Source organism: Triticum dicoccoides, chromosome 2A, assembly GCF_002162155.2.
Source record: "Triticum dicoccoides isolate Atlit2015 ecotype Zavitan chromosome 2A, WEW_v2.0, whole genome shotgun sequence".
NCBI lineage: Eukaryota > Viridiplantae > Streptophyta > Magnoliopsida > Poales > Poaceae > Triticum > Triticum dicoccoides.
Window position 1 is genome coordinate 753136392 of NC_041382.1, and position 23406 is coordinate 753159797.

At 44.5% G+C, this 23406-nt stretch overlaps 1 pseudogene; it reads left to right on the plus strand.

Moving 5' to 3' along the window:
- Nucleotides 1-702: 702 nt before the first annotated feature.
- On the plus strand, nucleotides 703-4511 carry LOC119358317 (annotated as a pseudogene).
- Nucleotides 4512-23406: the final 18895 nt, after the last annotated feature.

Consider the following 23406-nt stretch of genomic DNA (forward strand, 5'->3'; position numbering starts at 1 on the left):
TAGGTAACCCCTTGATCAGCTTGAACAAAGAGACACAGAAAGAAAGCAGAACCAGCCGAACAGAGAAAGAAATCACATTCACGACACGGAGAGAAAACCCTAGCCGTCTGCATAAGGGGGGGGGAAAGACTTCGACTCACAAGATTTTCTGTTTTCTTTTTAGTTTTTCTCCTTGTTGAGAGCGGGGACATGGACACAAGTAAGCCCGGTCCCAGCAAAGGTTTGCAAAATTGCATATCCATAGCAGTTGCACATATGATTCTCAGAAAAGGAAAAAAGAAAAACAGCTGTCTGTATACAACACATGCATAATTGGGCAAGAAGAAATTCTTTATCGCGCTTATGCTTAGATTGGCTTGCGAAATTACCATAATATTTGTTCAAAAAGTTTTATTTTTGTAAAATATTGCGTTGACAATTAGGGTGTCGCCGGCTTGCAGTTGGCATCGTGGCAAGCTGGCACCAATCATATCCGATGCGCCCCACTTTGACCCAGTACTCTAATGACCCACTTGCTTGAGCTTATATTTTGAAATTTAATTCAAGTACCGGCCATGTTAGCCAGAGGTTGAACTGCAAGAATTTGTCTTCTGCTTTTGAAAGGAAAAAAGGTATGGTGTTGCCCATTGAAGCTACAAAACAGGTGCAGTCCAGGACCAACATTTCTCTGGTGTGCATGAACAGTGTAAGGGAACACCCATCATGAGACCAACCAGCCAGCTTCTTCTGCTCCTCTTCTTGGCATGCATCTTGCTCCTCTCCATCCAGACCTCCGCTGCTGACAAGCTCGAGAAAGGCCAGAACCTCACTGACTCCAATGGCGACACGCTTGTCTCGGCCGGCGGCTCCTTCACCCTAGGGTTCTTTTCTCTCGGGGTGTCCACTAAGAGGTACCTCGGCATATGGTTCTCGGTGTCCAACGACACCGTCTACTGGGTGGCCAACCGTGATGACCCTCTCGGCGACACGTCCGGCATGTTGGTGTTCAACGACGCTGCCACCCTCGTCCTGCTTGACGGCTCCCGCCGCACGGTCTGGTCTTCAGACTTCTCCGGCGGAAGCGCGGCTCAACTTCTCGATTCCGGCAACCTGGTTGTGCGGAACGGCAGCAGTGACGCCTACCTGTGGCAGTCGTTCGACCACCCGTCGGACACCTTGCTGCCGGGCATGAAGCTGGGTAAGAACTTCTGGACCAAAACCGAGTGGCAGCTCACGTCATGGCGATCAGCGGACGACCCGTCTCCGGGGGACTACCGCCGTACGCTGGAAACTAAGGGGTTACCGGAGCTCGTCCTGTGGCGTGGCAACGTCAAGACGTACCGCACGGGGCCATGGAACGGTCTCTACTTCAACGGTGTCCCGGAGGCATCGACGTACACGAACATGTACCCGCTGCACATGACCGGCCTGACGGGCAGGTCGACGGAGATAACATATGGGTACACCGCCGTGCCCGGCGCACCACTGACCCGCGTCGTTGTGAACCACACTGGCGTGGTGGAGCGGCTGGTGTGGAACACCGACACAGGGGCGTGGATCTCCTTCTTCAGCAGGGGGGCAAGGGACGTCACCTGCGAAGCCTATGGCAAGTGCGGGGCGTCTGGCCTCTGCAACCCTGAGGCGGCATTGTCCAGGTTCTGCGGCTGCCTGCCGGGGTTCAGCTCTGTATCGACTTCGGCGTGGCAGATGAAGCAGTATGCGGGCGGGTGCCAGCGCGACGCAGTTCTGGAGTGTCGTGGCGGGAAGACGACGGGCCGCTTCAAGGTGGTGTCAGGAGTGAAGCTTCCTGACACGCAGAATGCGACCGTGGATATTGATGTCGCTACGCTGGAGGAGTGCGAAGCGAGGTGCTATGCCAACTGCTCATGCTTGGCCTACACTGCTGCTGATACCAGAGGCGGCGGCAATCGCAGTGGCTGTGTCATGTGGGCGGATGCCATTGTTGATCTTCGCCTCATTGACAGCAAGCAGGATCTCTGCCTCAGGTTGTCGAAATCAGAATTTGGTATGTACACACTATCCATCCACTCATTTCTGCCATGCAAGTTTCATGTCTGGAAAGAAATTGACCTGAATTCAATTCTGATCTCGAGCTCGTATACACCCGCATTAACAGTTAAATCAAGGACCTGAATTCAATTCTGATCCCACTATTTTGTTCTACACAATTCAATTTGACAAGGAACATATTTGTTCTTCTAGTTGCATGCAAATATTCGCAACAAAAAGTCATGTGTGATGATCTTGACAAAGGAAAATAGTGGGATTTTGTTTTCTGAGATCACCACACTGTTATTCACAAATTTTACATGGATTTTGAAGAAACGAGCATGCTCGCCGTCTAATTTTTTGAGATTTACTATTTTTCTTGATCTTACTGTTCATGCGGGTGTATATGAGCCGAGCTCAGAAACACCGCCCTGGAAGTTGACTTGATTTACAGCGTAAACGAGATGATATAGTAAAAAAAAGTGCTTTATCAATTCATCATTTTGATAGAAGCAACATCTTACTTTCTTTCCAATTTGATTTGCTGTAATTCTTTGCTGCGTTTGTGGCTTAATGGCAAAGGTTCAGTTGGGTTAATGTCCCTATAGGCCTTTCTAAAAGAAAAGATTGACACCTTTGTGCAAATACAAAAAGAAAAATCAATTTTAAGGAAATTTTAAGGTTACGAAGTTGACTTTTCATAACACATACCAGGTGAGCCATCTGTGTCCAAGTTTCCTACTCGGATTGTTATAATCGGTGTATCTGTATCCGTGATCATCATCGTGGTTCTCCTTGCTTTCTTCTTTTTCATCTGGAGACGATCTCACAATCCAGGTAAACGCTGTCTATATAAACACATTTGTATTCCCTTCTTTTACTATTCTGAAGGGGAGATAAGATCTGACAAGCCTAATTATTTTCCAGTACCCAACACTCCTGATAATGGTTCTCCAAATATTGCTTTGCCCATGAGGTCTGTGCGTGCACTTTCTTACTATAAAAGAGGCTACAGGAGGTTTTTCCGACCGAAACATCATTGGCAAAGGAGGATTTAGCAACGTCTACAAGGTAATAACTATTCTAGTACATTTGTCACAGATTAACTACAGACATTCCCATGGCATCCTGCAGTAGTAGTTAATTGTATACTGCGTGTATATGCTGAAACTACATCGTAACATGGTACTGTATAATCACCAGGGGAAGTTACGCGATGGTACAGACCTTGCTGTTGATGTTGCTGTAAAGAGGCTGAAACGCACTCGTCTTACTGATAAAGGGAGGGAAGATTTCTTAAGGGAAGTGGAAGTGATGTCGACCCTCACGCATGTCAATCTTGCCGAGCTTCTCTACTATTGCCAGGACCAGGAAGAAGATGAGTGGATACTAGTCTATGAGTGGATGGAGAAAAAAAGTTTAAATCGCTACATATTTGGTACCCACTGCAATGCATGCCGTGTCAATCTATCATTATATGCGCACATGTATCCAAAACTATTCATATCTGTATTTGGCCTCACGCACCTGTTTGGAAACGCAGGAGAACAAAACATGCCCCGCTCTTCACCGAATTGGGCGCAAAGACTGGAAATAATTCGTGGGGTTGCAGTAGGTGTTGAATTCCTTCACAGCAAGCAAGTCATTCACAGGGATCTTAAACCTGGCAATATACTTCTGGATGATTCGTGGAACCCGAAGATAGCAGACTTCGCCACTGCCAAGCTGTTCATTGCCGACCAGACAGATCCGACAGTAGTACTGACACCGTACGACTGAAATTTCCATCTCATCCAATGTTTCATATTCAACTTAGACTACTATGTTGGGAAATTGATTCCATGTTTTGTGTTAAATGAAGAGGATATGTCGCTCCAGAGTATGCAGGAGCAGAGCGGACCCTGACGTACAAGTGTGATGTATATAGCTTCGGAGTCGTCCTGCTGGAGATAGTCATCGGCAAAAGGAGAACAAGCATGCCAACGTTCCTTCTTCATGTAAGTCTGCTCATGAAAAAACATACTCCTCCTTGAGGCGTCCTCTAGTTTCTTCCCACTGAAACGGGTGCAAACTAGCATTGAACGGGTGATCTTTGTTCAGCTTGCTACACAAACCCAACACACACGTTCCAAACATAGCCATATCAAACAAAGATGAGCGGTACTCCGTATGACCGAGCATATTTTTGCAGGCCTGGGAATTGTGGAATCGTCGTGATATTGAGGAGCTTCTTGATCAAGAAGTGGGCGCTTGGCGAGCTCTTGTCAGCACTAGCCAGGTGCATCCAGATTGGCCTTCTCTGCGTGCAGAATTTGCACCGGTCGCCTGAGGAGGACAGGCCTGCCATGTCTGAAGTTGTGGCAATGCTAACCAGCAGCGACTCACAGCTCCGAATGCCAAGTAAACCCATAGCTCACAGGGCAGCTGGCCCGAGCGTACAGCTAATAATCTCACATGACACCCCCGAACCGAGCACCATCTCTCGCTCGGCACATCCTGCGGCAAACGCAGCGTATGAGTGATGATCCGTGATCACTTGGGCCTGGATCCTTCCAGTTTGAGTGCCTCATCATTCCTTGCGGCTTCATCGTGACAGTCCAAGGGAAATAAGCCTAAAATTTACTGCCAGGCCGAAACTTGCGTTCTGAAGTTGATGTTTTATATGTGTACTTTATCGAAAAAGGCTTTTGCCCCGCTTTATACTGGACATCGCCTTTGTTTTCCTGTCTGAATATGTGCTTGTTCAAACTACGACAGAATTTTTGGAGCTTTCTTATGTGAAGAGTAGACTGAACACTGTAAAGTGAATTTTTATGCAGGCCACTAGGCCGTGCACAGCATTCAGAGCTTAGTCTAGTTCAAAGGATGGGAACAGTTTGCGCTCTGAACTGGTGCATAACCATTAGCATAGTCTGACAATTAGCAGGCTATGATAATCAGGAGAGTGAATATTGTATGGGCAAGTAACCATTAGCATTGCCATTGGTGTATAATTTTCATCGATTCCCACCAAGAAAAAGAAGTTTGAACTGAGAAAGAAAAAGGAGAAGAAACAAAAATGCACGCACACTATGTCAGCGTGGAAAGCTAGCAGCAACTATATGCAGGCAATATGGAGCCGTGCATGTAATAATAATCTCCAACGGATCATTTAACCAATTCAATTTGTAATAGCTGACCACACCTGCCGTGTGGTTGCTAACCGTCCCTGCCGTCCGGTTTATAAATTAGCCGAACTTAATCTAGCTAAGCCGTATGGTACTAATAATGAAGACAGCACGACCTCCGGGCCTCTCCACTGCAGCGAGCAGTGCGACGAGATCCCAGCCAGCAAAACGCCGAGTTTAACCTTTTCATGCTTGCCCCTAAAAATAACTTTTCCTGCTTTTCTTATCCTAAAAAACCTTTTTCCTTTTTTTGCATTTTCACTTTTTGTTTCGTTTTCTTTGTTCTCTAATTCTTTCGGGGGATTTTTATTCTACTCTATTGGGTGAAATACACTAATATAGTTTATTTTGCGGGATCACTAATATAGTTTCTTAGTATGTGAACTTTATATTTCAAAACATTAAAATATTTCTCATAGATATATGTACATTTTTTATATAAAAGAATAATTTATAAAATATTTCTACCAAAATATACGAAAGTATTTAGAGGGAGATGCACATATTTTATATGTGAACATTATTCATCTAAGCTAGGCGGTTGTAGTCTAAAAATCCTCCCTGCTCAAAGTAGCGGGCTTGAGTGATGGGTTTTGGGATGTTAGAATTTGCCTCAACTTTTTGGGATCTTCCAAAAGAAAATTTAAAGTTAGAGGGTATTAGAGATGGATTAGCAGCTATAATTCTTTTATAAGATGATAATCTTTTACGCCTTCACTGTCGGCCCCTTTCTTTTCTCTCGACCGTCATGCCAAGAGGGAGGCAGTATACTCGCTTCAACTTGATGTCTTAAAGTCTACCTCTGGCCACTGGCGGTGTTGTAGCCACTCCTCTGCCTCAAGTGGTTTTGTCCAAATTTGGCCAAATGGGCCGGCCCGGCACGGCATTGGCCTGGCCTAGATTAAACGGGCCAGGCACGGCGCGGCCCGACCAGACATGCTAAATAATTGGATCGTGTCGGGCCGGCACACGTGCTGGCCTCCCAGGCCGAGGCACGGCCCCTGGCTACACGGGCTAACATGGTGGCCCGTTTGGCTGGCTGGCACAGCTGGGCCAAGTAGGCACGTCGATCGTTGCCTCGTTGGCATCATTGAAAAAAAATTGATCGTTGGTCAGCCACCTATCCGTGCGCAGCGCCGTAGTGCAGAGGCACATCGATGCAGGGAATCACATGCATGTGTCCCTGGTCCTAGGTGCCTCTTTGCCTCCCTCGCCCTGGTACAAGTATTTAGGGCATCTTCAGCCGTTGGCCCCCTCAGGACGCATAAAAATCGCCCCCTGGAGGCGAGTCGACGATACAATCGGCGTTGGGGGCGGTTTTGCGTCCAGTCGTCGCCCCCAGGCACCGAAATTGGCCCACTTTGCAGCCCAATTTCGGCGAATAAAGGGCCCATATGGGCGAGAATAGGCCCATATTCGACGTGGTTTCGCCGTGTCTCGGCGTTCAATTATCAACACAATTATTTCTTATCACATATTTCATCACAGAAAAATCAAATACTTTAACAAAATAGTACAACAACAAATAGTTCAATACAAATTATATAGTTCAACAAATAAAAACTCGTATTTCATCACACGGCGTCCCCCTTGAGCCTCCATAGGTGCTCAATTAGATCTTTCTGTAGTTGATGATGCACCTGTGGGTCTCGAATCTCCTGACGCATACTGAGATAGGCAGTCCAAGTTGCTGGTAGCTGGTGATCAATTTCGGCTAGAGGACCCTGCATGTAGTATGGTTCAGTGTCAAACACTGGGTCTTCTTGCTCGCTCTCGATGATCATGTTGTGCAAGATGACACAGCTAGTCATAATCTCCCACATTTGATCTTTGGACCAGGTCTGAGCGGGGTACCGAACAACAGCAAATCGAGATTGGAGCACACCAAATGCCCGCTCGACATCCTTCCTGCAAGCCTCCTGAAGCTTCGCAAACCAGGCGTTCTTGCCTCCTGCCACAGGGTTTGAGATCGTCTTCACAAATGTCGACCATCTCGGATAGATGCCGTCAGCTAGATAGTACCCCTTGTTGTATTGGTGCCCATTGATCTCGAAGTTCACCAGAGGAGAATGGCCCTCAACGAGCTTGGCAAAAACAGGAGAGCACTGCAGCACGTTGATGTCATTGTGAGTTCCTGGCATACCAAAGAAGGAGTGCCAAATCCAGAGGTCATGTGTGGCTACCGCCTCAAGCACCACACTACAACCGCCTTTGGCGCCTTTGTACATCCCCTGCCAACCAAATGGGCAATTCTTTCATTTTCAATGCATGCAGTCGATGCTTCCAAGCATCCCAGGAAATCCTCTTGCTGCATTATGGGCTAGGATCCGAGCAGTGTCTTCCGCATTGGGTGTTCTCAAGTATTGTGGCCCAAACACTGCCACCACTGCCCGACAGAACTTGTAGAAACACTCTATGCTGGTGGACTCGGCCATGCGCCCATAGTCGTCGAGTGAATCACTAGGAGCTCCATATGCAAGCATCCTCATCGCTGTCGTGCACTTCTGGATGGAGGTGAATCCAAGAGCGCCAGTGCAATCCATCTTGCACTTAAAGTAGTTGTCGAACTCCCGGATGGAATTCACAATCCTGAGGAAGAGCTTTCGGCTCATCCGATAACGGCGCCGAAATGTTCTCTCGCCATGAAGTGGAGCATCGGCGAAGTAGTCGGAGTAGAGCATGCAGTAGCCTTGGAGACGATGCCGGTTCTTTTCTTTCATCCGCCCCGGCACCGAGCCATCTCGCCGCGGCTTTTCATTGCTCGCCAGCAGCTGGGCGAGGGCGGCGAGCACCATGAGATGCTCTTGTTCCTGGACGTCAGCCACGGCTTTCTCCTCCAGCAGCGCGGCGAGCTCTTCCTCCTCATCCGAGTCCATCGCCGAGGCAGGCAAAACGCCGAACACCTTGCGCTCGGTGGACGTGTACCTGCCGTTAAACCGCGCCTCCGCGGCCGAAAACGGCGGCCGGAAACGCCCAGCTGCTGTGGGAGGGGCTGCCGTGGTGAAGCGCTACTATTTTTCGGCGGGGAATCGCAATCTAGCGGAGTAGGGCGGCGGCCATCGCCGGGATATAGCTAGTGATGGCCGAGGGCGCGGGGGTGCGAGGCGAGTCGGGGGAAGAAAACCTTGACTTTTCCCCTGTCAGTGTGGGCCAGGCGTGCTTTTCCTTAGCGCCGGAGCCCCCAACCGCTCCCCAGCGCGCCGGATTCGGCCTGTGACCGCAGGGTAGAAAAAAGGTCCGAACCGGCGATTTTCGGCGTCTTGAAGGCGCGACTGGGCCGTTTTTTCGGCGCCGACGCCGAAAAAATGACCTGGGGGGCCTTGTTGGGGCGCGGCTGAAGATGCCCTTAGTGGTAGGATTAGGCTTAGGCATGCCGTGACGGACTAGGCAGCCAAGGTATGGCCCTAGCTGGGCTACGTGCCCGGCCGGCCCATGATAGGCCAGACAAGCGGGCTGACGTGCTGGCATGACTAAACCGGCCCAGTTGAAAGCCTGCCACAAGGACTGGATTGCTTTTCAGCTTTGTTTTATACGTCTTTTTTCATAAAGTTCTTGGAATGGGGTACAATTTTCACTTTTTTATGGGTCCTTTAATAAAATGTACCTACATGCTTATCTAGCATAATTCTGGGTCCTTCGAGGCCTTTCTTTTTGTTAAAAAAAGGAAAGAGACATTACTTTGACATGACCGCATTCCAATCGGGCTCTACACGTCTCGGGAGTTCTTTTTCTTTTTTTCTTTTGAAGAAACACGCCCCACCAGTTCAATCACAAACACCATACACTTTTGGGTGTCCTAGCCTGTAGCTTGCACATTGGCTAGGTCGTGCACGTGAGGAGAGATGTCCCATCAAGTAACGTGTAATTTTTTTTCAAAAGAAGAGTAATTTGTAGCTTTTTCTCTTTTTGTAAATTTTACTTTTTTTATTAGTGTTATGTTTACTTTTTCCGTTCTACTAGATAAAATTCACAATTAATTTTTTTTAATACGTAAACATTATATTTCATAGGAAAAATACACAAAAGTATTTTGCAGATAAAAATATGCATATATCTTTTCCCCAGCTAGGTTGTTAAAAGATTGGTTAATGAGTTTTGAAGGGCTACAAATTGTGTCAATTTTTTGTATTTACAATATAAAACAATAAGTTAGGGTTATTGGAGATACCTTAAATAGCTATAACTCTACAAATTGTATTTTTTTAGTTATACTTTTTAATATGGTTTACAGTTTAAGTAAGTAAATTCCGCCTTGATGTGAGACTGCAACAACCAAGCCAACAGGCAATTCCGAATATAAAAATGTAAATAAAAAAATTATACATAGATTAGACTAAATTAGTATACTGTATTAGATAATTTACAATTCGATACGTTTGTTAATCTGGTTTGATTGAGACATTTTTTGTCATCCAACATAATAAGTTTGAGTTGACGCTAGAAAATCGAGTCAAAATCCTACACGGGAAGGAAGATGACGACTTACGCCTGCCACATATATTTTGGGCCACTTTATTAATGTTCTGACCTATGGGTCTATTAAGGTTATATATACTATCTATCTATTTATACTGAACTATTTTATTTCGTCACAATTGAGCTAGTCATTAATGTATGTCATTTTGATTAAACATCATCCAATAAATTATATAGACAATAACAAATTTTGGTATAACTAGCAACATTAACAACTAAAAAACATTTATTTAAGTTAAGTTATAAATAGCTTATACAATTCCCATATTCACCATTATAAATACATTTCTTATGCTACATTAAACTGTAATTTGTTGCATTTTTTTCATTATTTAGTTTGTAGTGTTTACATATTTTTTTTGTTATAGTCGATATTATCATAATACAAAAAGAAAACATATACTTCACATTATTCCACCAATTTTACTTATGCCCGTTGATGTATTATAATGTGTTCTCATGTCATTAAATATCTACAGAACTTGGTATATGGATCTAGCAAATAATTTAATATATGTGGAGTTAAGATTATGATGTCTATGTGTAATAGAAACATAGTTAGTTATTAAGTGCATGAAGTGTCAATTACTTAAATGTTATTTCCGTAAGGAAAAGTAGCTCATCCTCAACCTACGAAAATCCCCTCGTTGGCCCTTGCTTTAGTTCATCGATTTAAAAAATGTCCTCCAATTTGTGAATAATGTATTGTGGCAACATGATCCCAAACCTGAGTGAAAGGACGTGGATATCGCCTGGGGGGGGGGGTGAATAGGCACTTTGAAAACAATTACGATTTTGGCTTGAACAAATGCAGAATAAAACTAGTGTTTAGTTTGTCAAGCAGAAAACCTAAATATACCTGGCTCAACTATTTGCACCAACAACTTATGCTAAGCAAGATAAACAACTATGTGATAGCAAGATACATAACATGAAACACTATGGCTATCACAAAGTGCACAAAGTAAAAGGCTCGGGTAAGAGATAACCGAGGCATGAGGAGACGATGATGTATCCCAAAGTTCACACCCTTTCCGATGCTAGTCTCCGTTAAAGTGGTGTGGAGGCACAATGTTCCCCAAAATGCCACTAGGGCCACCGTATTTTCCCCACACCCTCGCACAATATAAGATGTCGTGATTCCACTAAGGACCCTTGAGGGCGGTCACCAAACCCATACAAATGGCGACTCTTGGGGGCAGTCAACGAACCCCTACAATTGGTAACCCTTGGGGGCGGTCACCGAACCCGTACAAATTGCTCGGAGAAATCTCCACAACTTAATTGGAGACCCCGAACTTGCTCGGAGCTTTACACCAAAATGATTGAACTCCGCAACACCACCAACCATGTAGGGCACCCAAGCATCCAAGCTACACAAGCTCTAGGGTGCCCAAACACCCAAGAGTAAGAAGCTTCTCAACTTTCACTTCCACATATCACCATGGAGAACTCATATCAATGCAACTAATGCAATGGCAATAACACGCAAAGTATTTAGCAGAATCTTTGGACCTGCTAACCTACATGCATATACAGAGACCAAATCGAACTACACTTTCATTTACATACTATTATTCACCTAGCTATATATTGTTTCCTCAAAAGAAAACCTGGCTATATATTGGGTCCGTTGATGTCCATATGCATATGCTTATCTTAAAATTGCCGGCACATACTGTGAAGAACTTAGCCATGCTCCTATATTGCATTGCTAACATATACAAGATTTAGGAGGGCCGCTAACTTGGTTATTAAGGGTCGTGAGTACTTTGTTATGTATTTTTTCACCTTCGTCCTTAACTAAAAGTTGTCATTCAATTCACTTTAAGAATTGTTGCGCATGTAATTCATCTCTTTCTGAAGTTTTACCAATTATAACATATACAAGATATTCGTATTGTGTAAAGTGTGAAGGAAATATGCCCTAGAGGCAATAATAAAGTTGTTATTTATTTCCTTATATCATGATAAATGTTTATTATTCATGCTATAATTGTATTAACCGGAAACATAATACATGTGTGAATACATAGACAAACAGAGTGTCACTAGTATGCCTCTACTTGACTAGCTCGTTGATCAAAGATGGTTATGTTTCCTAACCATAGACATGAGTTGTCATTTGATTAACGGGATCACATCATTAGGAGAATGATGTGATTGACTTGACCCATTCCGTTAGCTTAGCACTTGATCGTTTAGTTTGTTGCTATTGCTTTCTTCATGACTTATACATGTTCCTATGACTATGAGATTATGCAACTCTCATTTACCAGAGGAACACTTTGTGTGCTACTAAACGTCACAACGTAACTGGGTGGTTATAAAGGTGCTCTACAGGTGTCTCCGAAGGTACTTGTTGGGTTGGCGTATTTCGAGATTAGGATTTGTCACTCCGATTGTCGGAGAGGTATCTCTGGGCCCTCTCGGTAATGCACATCACTTAAAGCCTTGCAAGCATTGCAACTAATGAGTTAGTTGCGGGATGATGTATTACGAAACGAGTAAAGAGACTTGCCGGTAACGAGATTGAACTAGGTATTGAGATACCAACGATCAAATCTCGGGCAAGTAACATACCGATGACAAAGGGAACAACGTATGTTGTTATGCGGTTTGACCGGTAAAGATCTTCGTAGAATATGTGGGAGCCAATATGAGCATCCAGGTTCCGCTATTGGTTATTGACCGGAGACGTGTCTCGGTCATGTCTACATTGTTCTCGAACCCGTAGGGTCCGCACGCTTAAGATTTCGATGACAGTTATATTATGAGTTTATGAGTTTTGATGTACCGAAGTAGTTCGGAGTCCCGGATGAGATCGGGGACATGACGAGGAGTCTTGAAATGGTTGAGACGTAAAGATCGATATATTGGACGACTATATTCGGACATCGTAAAGGTTCCGAGTGATTCGGGTATTTTTCGGAGTACCGGAGAGTTACGGGAATTCGCCGGGGAAGTATTGGGCCTTAGTGGGCCTGAGGGGAGAGAGAGGGAAGCTGCCCAGGAGGTGGCGCGCCCCCTCCCATGAGGAGTCCGAATTGGACTAGGGGAGGGGGGCGCGGCCCCTCTTTCCCTCTCCATCTCCCTCTCTTTCCTTCCCCCTTCTCTCTTCCTAGTTGGACTAGGAAAGGGGAGTCCTACTCCTACTAGGAAGAGGACTCCCCCTCCTTGGCGCGCCCCAAGGGCCGGCCGGCCTCCCCCTTGCTCCTTTATATACGGGGGCAGGGGGCACCTCTAGACACACAAGTTGATCTTTGTGATCGTTCTCTTAGCCGTGTGCGGTGCCCCCCTCCACCATAATCCTCGATAATATTGTAGCGGTGCTTAGGCGAAGCCCTGCGACGGTAGAACATCAAGATCGTCACCACGCCGTCGTGCTGACGGAACTCTTCCCCGACACTTTGCTGGATCGGAGTCCGGGGATCGTCATCGAGCTGAACGTGTGCTAGAACTCGGAGGTGTCGTAGTTTCGGTGCTTGATCGGTCGGGCCGTGAAGACGTACGACTACATCAGCCGCGTTGTGCTAACACTTCCGCTTCCGGTTTACGAGGGTACGTAGACAACACTCTCCCCTCTCGTTGCTATGCGTCACCATGATCTTGCGTGTGCGTATAATTTTTTTTGAAATTACTACGTTTCCCAATAGTGGCATCCGAGCCTAGGTTTTATGTGTTGATGTTATATGCACGAGTAGAACACAAGTGAGTTGTGGTCGATATAAGTCATACTACTTACCAGCATGTCATACTTTGCTTCAGCGGTATTGTTGGATGAAGCGGCTCGGACCGACATTACGCGTACGCTTACGCGAGACTGGTTCTACCGACGTGCTTTGCACACAGGTGGCTGGTGGATATCAGTTTCTCCAACTTTAGTTGAACTGAGTGTGGCTACGCCCGGTCCTTGCGAAGGTTAAAAGAGCACCAACTTGAGAAACTATCATTGTGGTTTTGATGCGTAGGTAAGAACGGTTCTTGCTAAGCCCGTAGCAGCCACGTAAAACTTGCAACAACAAAGTAGAGGACGTCTAACTTGTTTTTGCAGGGCATGTTGTGATGTGATATGGTCAAGACGTGATGAGATATAAGTTGTTGTATAAGATGATCATGTTTTGTTGAAGTTATCGGCAACTGGCAGAAGCCTTATGGTTGTCTCTTTATTGCATAAGATGCAAGCGCCAAATAATTGCTTTACTTTATCGCTATGCGATAGCAATAGTTGCAAGAGCAATAGTTGGCGAGACGACCATGTGACGACACATTGATATAGATCAAGATGATGGAGATCATGGTGTCATGCCGATGATGATGGAAATCATGACGATGTTCTGGAGATGGAGATCAAAGGCACAAGATAATGATGGTCATATCATGTCACATATTTTGATTGCATATGATGTTTATCTTTTATGCATCTTATCTTGCTTTAATTGACGGTAGCATTATAAGATGATCTCTCACTAAATTTCAAGATAAAAGTGTTCTCCCTGAGTATGCACCGTTGCCAAAGTTCGTCGTGCCCAGACACCACGTGATGATCGGGTGTGATAAGCTCTACGTCCATCTACAACGGGTGCAAGCCAGTTTTGCACACGCAGAATACTCAGGTTAAACTTGACGAGCCTAGCATATACTGATATGGCCTCGGAACACTGAGACTGAAAGGTCGAGCGTGAATCATATAGTAGATATGATCAACATAGTGATGTTCACCATTGAAAACTACTCCATTTCACGTGATGATCGGTTATGTTTTAGTTGATTTGGATCACGTGATCACTTAGATGATTAGAGGGATGTCTATCTAAGTGGGAGTTCTTAAGTAATATGATTAATTGAACTTTAATTTATCATGAACTTAGTCCTCGTAGTATTAGCATATCTATGTTGTAGATCAATAGCTCGCGATGTTGCTCCCCGTTTAATTTTTATATGTTCCTAGAGAAAACTAAGTTGAAAAATGTTAGTAGTAATGATGCGGATTGGATCCGTGATCTGAGGATTATCCTCATTGCTGCACAGAAAAATTATGTCCTTGATGCACCGCTAGGTGACAAACCTATTGCAGGAGCAGATGCAAACGTTATGAACGTTTGGCTAGCTCAATATGATGACTACTTGATAGTTTAGTGCACCATGCTTAACAACTTAGAATCGGGATTTCAAAGACGTTTTGAATGTCATGGACCATATGAGATGTTCCAGGAGTTGAAATTAATATTTCAAGTAAATACCCGAGTTGAGAGATATGAAGTCTCCAACAAGTTCTATAGCTAAAAGATGGAGGAGAATAGCTCAAGCAGTGAGCATGTGCTCAGATTGTCTGGGTACTACAATTGCTTGAATCAAGTGGGAGTTAATCTTTCAGATAAAATAGTGATTGACAGAATTCTCTAGTCACCATCACCAAGTTAGTAGAACTTCATGATGAGCTATAATATGCAAGGGATAACAGAAACGATTCCCAAGCTCTTCGTGATGCTGAAATTGATGAAGGTAGAAATCAAGAAAAGCATCAAGTGTTGATGGTAAACAAAACCACTAGTTTCAAGTAAAGGGACTAAGGGCAGAAAGGGGAACTTCAAGAAGAACGGCAAGCAAGTTGCTGCTCAAGTGAAAAACCCAAGTCTGGACCTAAGCCTGAAACTGAATGCTTCTACTGCAAAGGGATTGGTCACTGGAAGCGGAAATACCCCAAGTAATTGGCGGATAAGAAGGATGGCAAAGTGAACATAGGTATATTTGATATACATGTTATTGATGTGTACTTTACTAGTGTTTATAGCAACCCCTCAGTATTTGATACTAGTTCAGTTGCTAAGAGTAGTAACTCGAAACGGGAGTTGCAGAATGAACAGAGACTAGTTAAAGGTGAAGTGACGATGTGTGTTGGAAGTGGTTCCAAGATTGATATGATCATCATCGCACACTCCCTATACTTTCGGGATTAGTGTTGAACCTAAATAAGTGTTATTTGGTGTTTGCGTTGAGCATGGATATGATTTAATCATGTTTATTGCAATACAGTTATTCATTTAAGTAAGAGAGTAAATTGTTGTTCTGTTTACATATATGGTTACACACCCAATGAAAATGGTCCGTTGGATCTCGATCGTAGTGATACACATATTCATAATATTGAAACCAAAAGATGCAAAGTTAATAATGATAGTGCAACTTATTTGTGGCACTGCCGTTTAGGTCACATTGGTGTAAAGCGCATGAAGAAACTCCATGTTGATGGACTTTAGGAATCACTTGATTATGAATCAGTTGATGCTTGCGAACCATGCCTCATGGGCAAGATGACTAAGACTCCGTTCTCCGGAACAATGCAACAAGTAACAGATTTATTGGAAATCATGCATACTGATGTATATGGTCCGATGAATATTGAAGCTCGCGGCAGGTATCATTATTTTATGATCTTCACAGATGATTTGAGCAGATATGAGTATATCTACTTGATGAAACACAAGTCTGAAATATTTGAAAAGTTCAAAGAATTTCAGAGTGAAGTGGAGAATCATCGTAACAAAAATAAAATTTTCTACGATATGATTGCAGAAGTAAAATATTTGAGTTATGAGTTTGGCCTTCAGTTAAAATAATGTGAAATAGTTTCACTACTCACGCCACCTGGAACACCACAGTGTAATGGTGTGTCCGAACATCGTAATCGTACTTTACTTGATATGGTGCGATATATGATGTCTCTTACAGATTTACCGCTATCGTTTTGGGGTTATGCATTAGAGACAACTACATTCACATTAAAAAGGGCACCATCTAAATCCGTTGAGGCGACACCGTATGAACTGTGGTTTGGCAAGAAACCAAAGTTGTCATTTCTTAAAGTTTGAGGTTGCAATGCTTATGTGAAAAAGTTTCAACTTGATAAGCTAAAACCTAAATCGGAGAACTGCCTCTTCATAGGATACCCAAATGAAAATGTTGGGTACACCTTCTATCACAGATCCAAAGGCAAGTTATTCATTGCTAAGAATGGATCCTTTCTAGAGAAGGAGTTTCTCTCGAAAGAAGTGAGTGGGAGGAAAGTAGAACTTGATGAGGTAACCGTACCTGCTCCCTTATTGGAAAGTAGTTCATCACGGAAATCTATTTCTGTGACTACTACACCAATTAGTGAGGAAGCTAATGATGATGATCATGTAACTTCAGATCAAGTTACTACCGAACCTCGTAGGTAAACTAGAGTGAGATTCGAACCAGAGTGGTACGGGAATCATGTTCTGGAGGTCATGTTACTTGACCATGACGAACCTACAAACTATGAGGAAGAGATGATGAGCCCAGATTCCGTGAAATGGCTCGAGGCCATGAAATCTGAGATGAGATCCATGTATAAGAACAAAGTATGGACTTTGATTAACTTGCCCAAAGATCGGCGAGCCATTGAGATTAAATGGATCTTCAAGAGGAAGACGGACGTTGATAGTAGTGTTACTATCTACAAAGCTAGAATTGTCGCAGAAAGGTTTTCGACAAGTTCAATGTGTTGACTACGATGAGAGTTTCTCACTCGTATCTATGCTTAAGTCTGTCCGAATCATGTTAGCAATTGCCGCATTTTATGAAATCTGGCAAATGGATAAACAAAACTGCATTCCTTAATAGATTTATTAAAGAAGAGTTGTATATGATGCAACCAGAAGGTTTTGTCAATCCTAAAGGTACTAACAAAATATGCAAGCTCCAGCGATCCATCTATGGACTGGTGCAAGAATCTCGGAGTTGGAATATACGCTTTGATAAGTTGATCAAAGCATATAGTTTTATACAGACTTGCGGTGAAGCTTGTATTTACAAGAAAGTGAGTGGGAGCACTACAACATTTCTGATAAGTATATGTGAATGACATATTGTTGATCAGAGATAATGTATAATTATTCTGCAAAGCATAAAGGAATGTTTGAAAGAAGTTTTTCAAAGAAAGACCTCGGTGAAGCTGCTTACATATTGAGCATCAAGATCTATAGAGATAGATCAAGACGCTTGATAAGTTTTTCAATGAGTACATACCTTGACAAGATTTTGAAGTAGTTCAAAATGGAACAGTCAAAGAAAGAGTTCTTGCCTGTGTTACAAGGTGTGAAACCGAGTAAGACTCAAAAACCCGACCACGACAGAAGATAGAGAGAGAATGAAAGTCATTCACTATGCCTTAGCCATAGGTTCTATAAAGTATGCCATGCTGTGTACCAGACCTATTGTATACCCTGCCCTGTGTTTGGCAAGGGAGTACAATAGTGATCTAGGAGTAGATCACTGGACATTGGTCAAAATTATCCTTAGTGGAATAAGGATATGTTTCTCGATTATGGAGGTGACAAAAGGTTCGTCGTAAAGGGTTACGTCGATGCAAGTTTTGACACTGATCCAGATGACTCAAAGTCTCAATCTGGACACATATTGAAAGTGGGAGCAATTAGCTAAAGTAGCTCCATGCAGAACATTATTGACATAGAAATTTGCAAAATACTTACGGATCTGAATGTGGCAGACCCGTTGACTAAACTTCTCTCATAAGAAAAACATGATCACACCTTAGTACTCTTTGGGTGTTAATCACATAGCAATGTGAACTAGATTATTGACTCTAGTAAACCCTTTGGGTGTTGGTCACATGTCGATGTGAACTATGGGTGTTAATCACATAGTGATGTGAACTATTGGTATTAAATCACATGACGATGTGAACTAGATTATTGACTCTAGTGCAAATGGGAGACTGAAGGAAATATGCCCTAGAGGCAATAATAAAGTTATTATTTATTTCCTTATATCATGATAAATGTTTTTTATTCATGCTAGAATTGTATTAACCGGAAACATAATACATGTGTGAATACATAGACAAACAGAGTGTCACTAGTATGCCTCTACTTGACTAGCTCGTTGATCAAAGATGGTTATGTTTCCTAACCATAGACATGAGTTGTCATTTGATTAACGGGATCACATCATTAGGAGAATGATGTGATTGACTTGACCCATTCTGTTAGCTTAGCACTTGATCGTTTAGTTTGTTGCTATTGCTTTCTTCATGACTTATACATGTTCCTATGACTATGAGATTATGCAACTCCCATTTACCGGAGGAACACTTTGTGTGCTACCAAACGTCACAACGTAACTGGGTGGTTATAAAGGTGCTCTACAGGTGTCTCCGAAGGTACTTGTTGGGTTGGCGTATTTCGAGATTAGGATTTGTCACTCCGATTGTCGGAGAGGTATCTCTGGGCCCTCTCGGTAATGCACATCACTTAAAGCCTTGCAAGCATTGCAACTAATGAGTTAGTTGCGGGATGATGTATTACGGAACGAGTAAAGAGACTTGCCGGTAACGAGATTGAACTAGGTATTGAGATACCGACGATCAAATCTCGGGCAAGTAACATACCGATGACAAAGGGAACAACGTATGTTGTTATGCGGTTTGACCGATAAAGATCTTCGTAGAATATGTGGGAGCCAATATGAGCATCCAGGTTCCGCTATTGGTTATTGACCGGAGACGTGTCTCGGTCATGTCTACATTGTTCTCGAACCCGTAGGGTCCGCACGCTTAAGGTTTCGATGACAGTTATATTATGAGTTTATGAGTTTTGATGTACCGAAGGAGTTCGGAGTCCCGGATGAGATCGGGGACATGACGAGGAGTCTCGAAATGGTCGAGACGTAAAGATCGATATATTGGACGACTATATTCGCACATCGGAAAGGTTCCGAGTGATTCGGGTATTTTTCGGAGTACCGGAGAGTTACGGCAATTCGCCGGGGAAGTATTGGGCCTTAGTGGACCTGAGGGGAGAGAGAGGGCAGCAGCCCAGGAGGTGGCGCGCCCCCTCCCATGAGGAGTCCGAATTGGACTAGGGGAGGGGGGCGCGGCCCCTCTTTCCCTCCCCCTCTCCCTCTCTTTCCTTCCCACTTCTCTCTTCCTAGTTGGACTAGGAAAGGGGAGTCCTACTCCTACTAGGAGGAGGACTCCCCCCTCCTTGGCGCGCCCCAAGGGCCGGCCGGCCTCCCCCCTTGCTCCTTTATATACGGGGGCAGGGGGGCACCTCTAGATACACAAGTTGATCTTCGTGATCGTTCTCTTAGCCGTGTGCGGTGCCCCCCCTCCACCATAATCCTCAATAATATTGTAGCGGCGCTTAGGCGAAGCCCTGCGACGGTAGAACATCAAGATCGTCACCACACCGTCGTGCTGACGGAACTCTTCCCCAACACTTTGCTGGATCGGAGTCCGGGGATCGTCATCGAGCTGAACGTGTGCTAGAACTCGGAGGTGCCGTAGTTTCGGTGCTTGATCGGTCGGGCCGTGAAGACGTACGACTACATCAACCGCGTTGTGCTAACGCTTCCGCTTCCGGTCTACGAGGGTACGTAGACAACACTCTCTTCTCTCGTTGCTATGCATCACCACAATCTTGCGTGTGCGTAGATTTTTTTTTGAAATTACTACGTTTCCCAACAAAGTGGGCCACATTTGGATTCCAATAATGCATATGTATTGTCAGGCACGCAAAGTTTGCAACCAAGAAAGGTGGAAAGAAAGCTAGCAAGGCACTATTGAAGATGTGGCCAAAGGTACCCCCGCACCACTGCCCCCGAATCACCAACCACTATTATTGATAGCGGGGACAAAACAAGTTGAGGATTTTGACAAAACACCTGCCTATCTCTCGTGTGAATCTTCGGTGCAAAAAGAAGGGCGAGATAGAGGATTTAGAGGCAACAACTGTGGTTAACAACATGAGTGATGGAGGTGACAAGATTAACACTGATTAGGGGGGCACAATCATCGCAAAATGGACTTGGTTCCAAGAGTGAAAATTATCACATGACAAAGTGGGAGAAAGCTAATCAAGGCATGGCACCCGAGCAAACCAACATGTACACCAGCCGTAGGCAACAGACCGGAGGCCACGGCTAACCTCCGCAAGACCCGAGAAGAAGTGAAAATGACGGTCACTATCAAATGCCTTAGGACACCAGAAGAAATGAGAATAAATACATGTATCAGCTGAATGGCAATCAAAGGCTTTTGGGACAACCTAGCTCGACATTGCCAAGGTCCAGCCAAGGTAGATCCCCATAGCAAAACCCTAGGAGAAACGGAGAGGAAGTCATATCCCATTGAATAACAACCGACGGTTGTAGTTCTCGTAATTGAATACGAACACTAAACCAACATGTCGCGATGTAGGGAACCCTTGTTTGTCAGCCAGGACTTTGGGCGTCTTTAGCAACTTAACGCCAGCCACATCATCTAAGCTGAAGACCACAATAGATGGTGTGTCGTCTGGTGACAATAAGCCCGCCGAGGTCTGTCAGCCGAAAGCTTTAGAATATTTAGTAATCCCAAAAAGGAATAAACGCTCATGAAAATGAGGTGGATCACGAACCTCGTAAAGAAAGATGGGTTTTGTGGCAAAGTCCGCGGTACGGGAGAGGAAATATTATTGTTGCGAGGATGAAATTTATCGTGGCGTCTTATTCAGAATGTTTGTGGTTGTTGCTTCAATATGAAGTTGGTGGTGCAGGATTCATGGTTGATAACCAAATTGTGACTTGAGGTCAAAAATACTATATTGTGTTTTTTATCAAGCAGTTGTTGGGTGGAATCGTGGCCTTACCATTTTCTTGTCATTATTTACACCATTTTCATGTTATTATTTATTTGGTTTAAATAATCAAAATTTCCTCATTATTTTTTTTGAAGAGAGGCAAAAGATTTGCCTCATTCATTAAATAAGAGGAATAGAGTTTATGTTCGTGTTACAACACTGACAGCGCCGCAACACCCGAAATAAAGGTGACCAACTACTCTCGCGTCATCAAGTATCCCAACTTGTTTGCACCCGCTGATACCCAAAGCGTGGCCTCCTTCTTAATGTTGGCGAGTAGAACCGTCGGCGGAGCACTCTTCTGACGGAACACTCGCGCATTCCTCTTGTTCCAAATGGTCCAGGCAACTAGCATGGTGAGCGAGGCCATCGCCTTCCTGTTGGGGATAGATGTGTCGGAGAGGCCCACCCACCACTCTTCGATGTTGCCTGAGAGGTGCCATGAGGAAGTATCAATGCTCACCAGTTGCAGCCAGTCCTTGACTAATCCCCATAGGCGGATAGAGAAGCGGCATTTGTAGAAAAGGTGGTCAACAGACTCTTGCTTCTGCTTGCAAAGTGTACAAAGGCCACAGTTTGGCCATCCGCGCTTCTCCAATCTGTCTGCCGTCCAAATTCTGTTTTGAATAGCCAGCCAAGCGAAGAACTTGACTTTGGGGGGAGCCCAAGCCCTCCACACAGTGTGCTCCATAGGGGATTTGATTGTGCCAAGGAATTGCGCTTTGTTTGCCGACTCGGCCGTGTATTGCCCGCTAGCGGTGTGCTTCCATACAATATCATCTTCGGCATCCTCCTCGAGATGGAAGCCACGAAGCGTTGTCCAGAGGGTGACAAACTGACGTAAGTGATTCAGCGAAAAAGAGTCTGGGATGCGTATTCTCGAGACCCACGCATCGTTGCTGAGAGCTTCGCGCACCTTCCAATTTTTTCTCGTGGACGCCTCGTAAATTAGTGGTGCAATGTCCCTAGGCTTGCGGTCATTCACCCATGGCGCATCCCAAAAAGGCGTCCTTGCTCCATTTCCAACAAAGATTGACGTGGAGGCATAAAACAAGGAGTAGTCCACCGTGTTGCACGGGTTTCCCATACCCACCCAAAGCTTGGTGGGCTCTTTCCATTCAAACCATAACCAGCGCAAGCGAAGAGCCCGAGCAAATTTCTCCGTGTTAAGTATGCCAAGGCCACCAAGATCCTTTGGCCGGCACACCGCATCCCAATTCACCTTGCATTTTGCACCAGTGGTCTTGTCCGTTCCCTCCCAGAGAAAGGCTCTTTCGAGCTTGTTTATGTTGTGTAGAGTGGACGTTGGCACAATGAGCGGCGTGATAGAGAAGACGAGCTGCGAAGACAACACCGACTTCACAAGGGCACACCGACCAATGGCAGTGATATTTTGGCCATCCCAAGTGGTCAACTTAGCGGCCGCTTTGTCCTCTAGGTACTGGTAGTCGACCTTTCTAAGCTTCCACACCGAGAGAGGAAGCCCCAAGTATTTCATTGGAAACGAAGCCCGTGACGCAGGAAGGGCCTGAAGGATGCATGTCAAGTTGAGTTGTCCGCACCGAATGGGAACCACTGAGCTCTTCTGGAAGTTTGTGACAAGGCCGGTGACATTGCCGAAAAGATGCAGAATGGTGGCTAGGTTGTCAATGTCTTTCTTGATTGGGGCCATAAAGACTGCTGCATCATGTGCGTATAGGGAAGTCCTAACAGCCACGCCACGCCCACGGATCTTGTGAAAGAGCCCTTCCTCATTATTGATCCTGTTATAAACAACATGAAGCCATGCGTGTGTCACAACTACTACAACCGTTCTAAAATATATACGTTTTGGTAGGCCAAACTAGCCTACCAAAACATCTTATATTTTGGAATGGATGTAGTATTTTTTAATGGTACGAGGATACCAAGATTTATCGAGTCTACCTAGTCAGTTCTTGTGATTGAAGAAAACATATGGTGATACTCCCTTGAAAGGAAGTTGTGTAAATTTTGTGTGAAGTCAAACAGTTCAAAGTTGGACCGCATTCAAAGAAAAAACCACAATACCAAATGAATATGAAGACAAAAAGTGAAATACACTCATATTATATCTATTTAATATTGTAGTC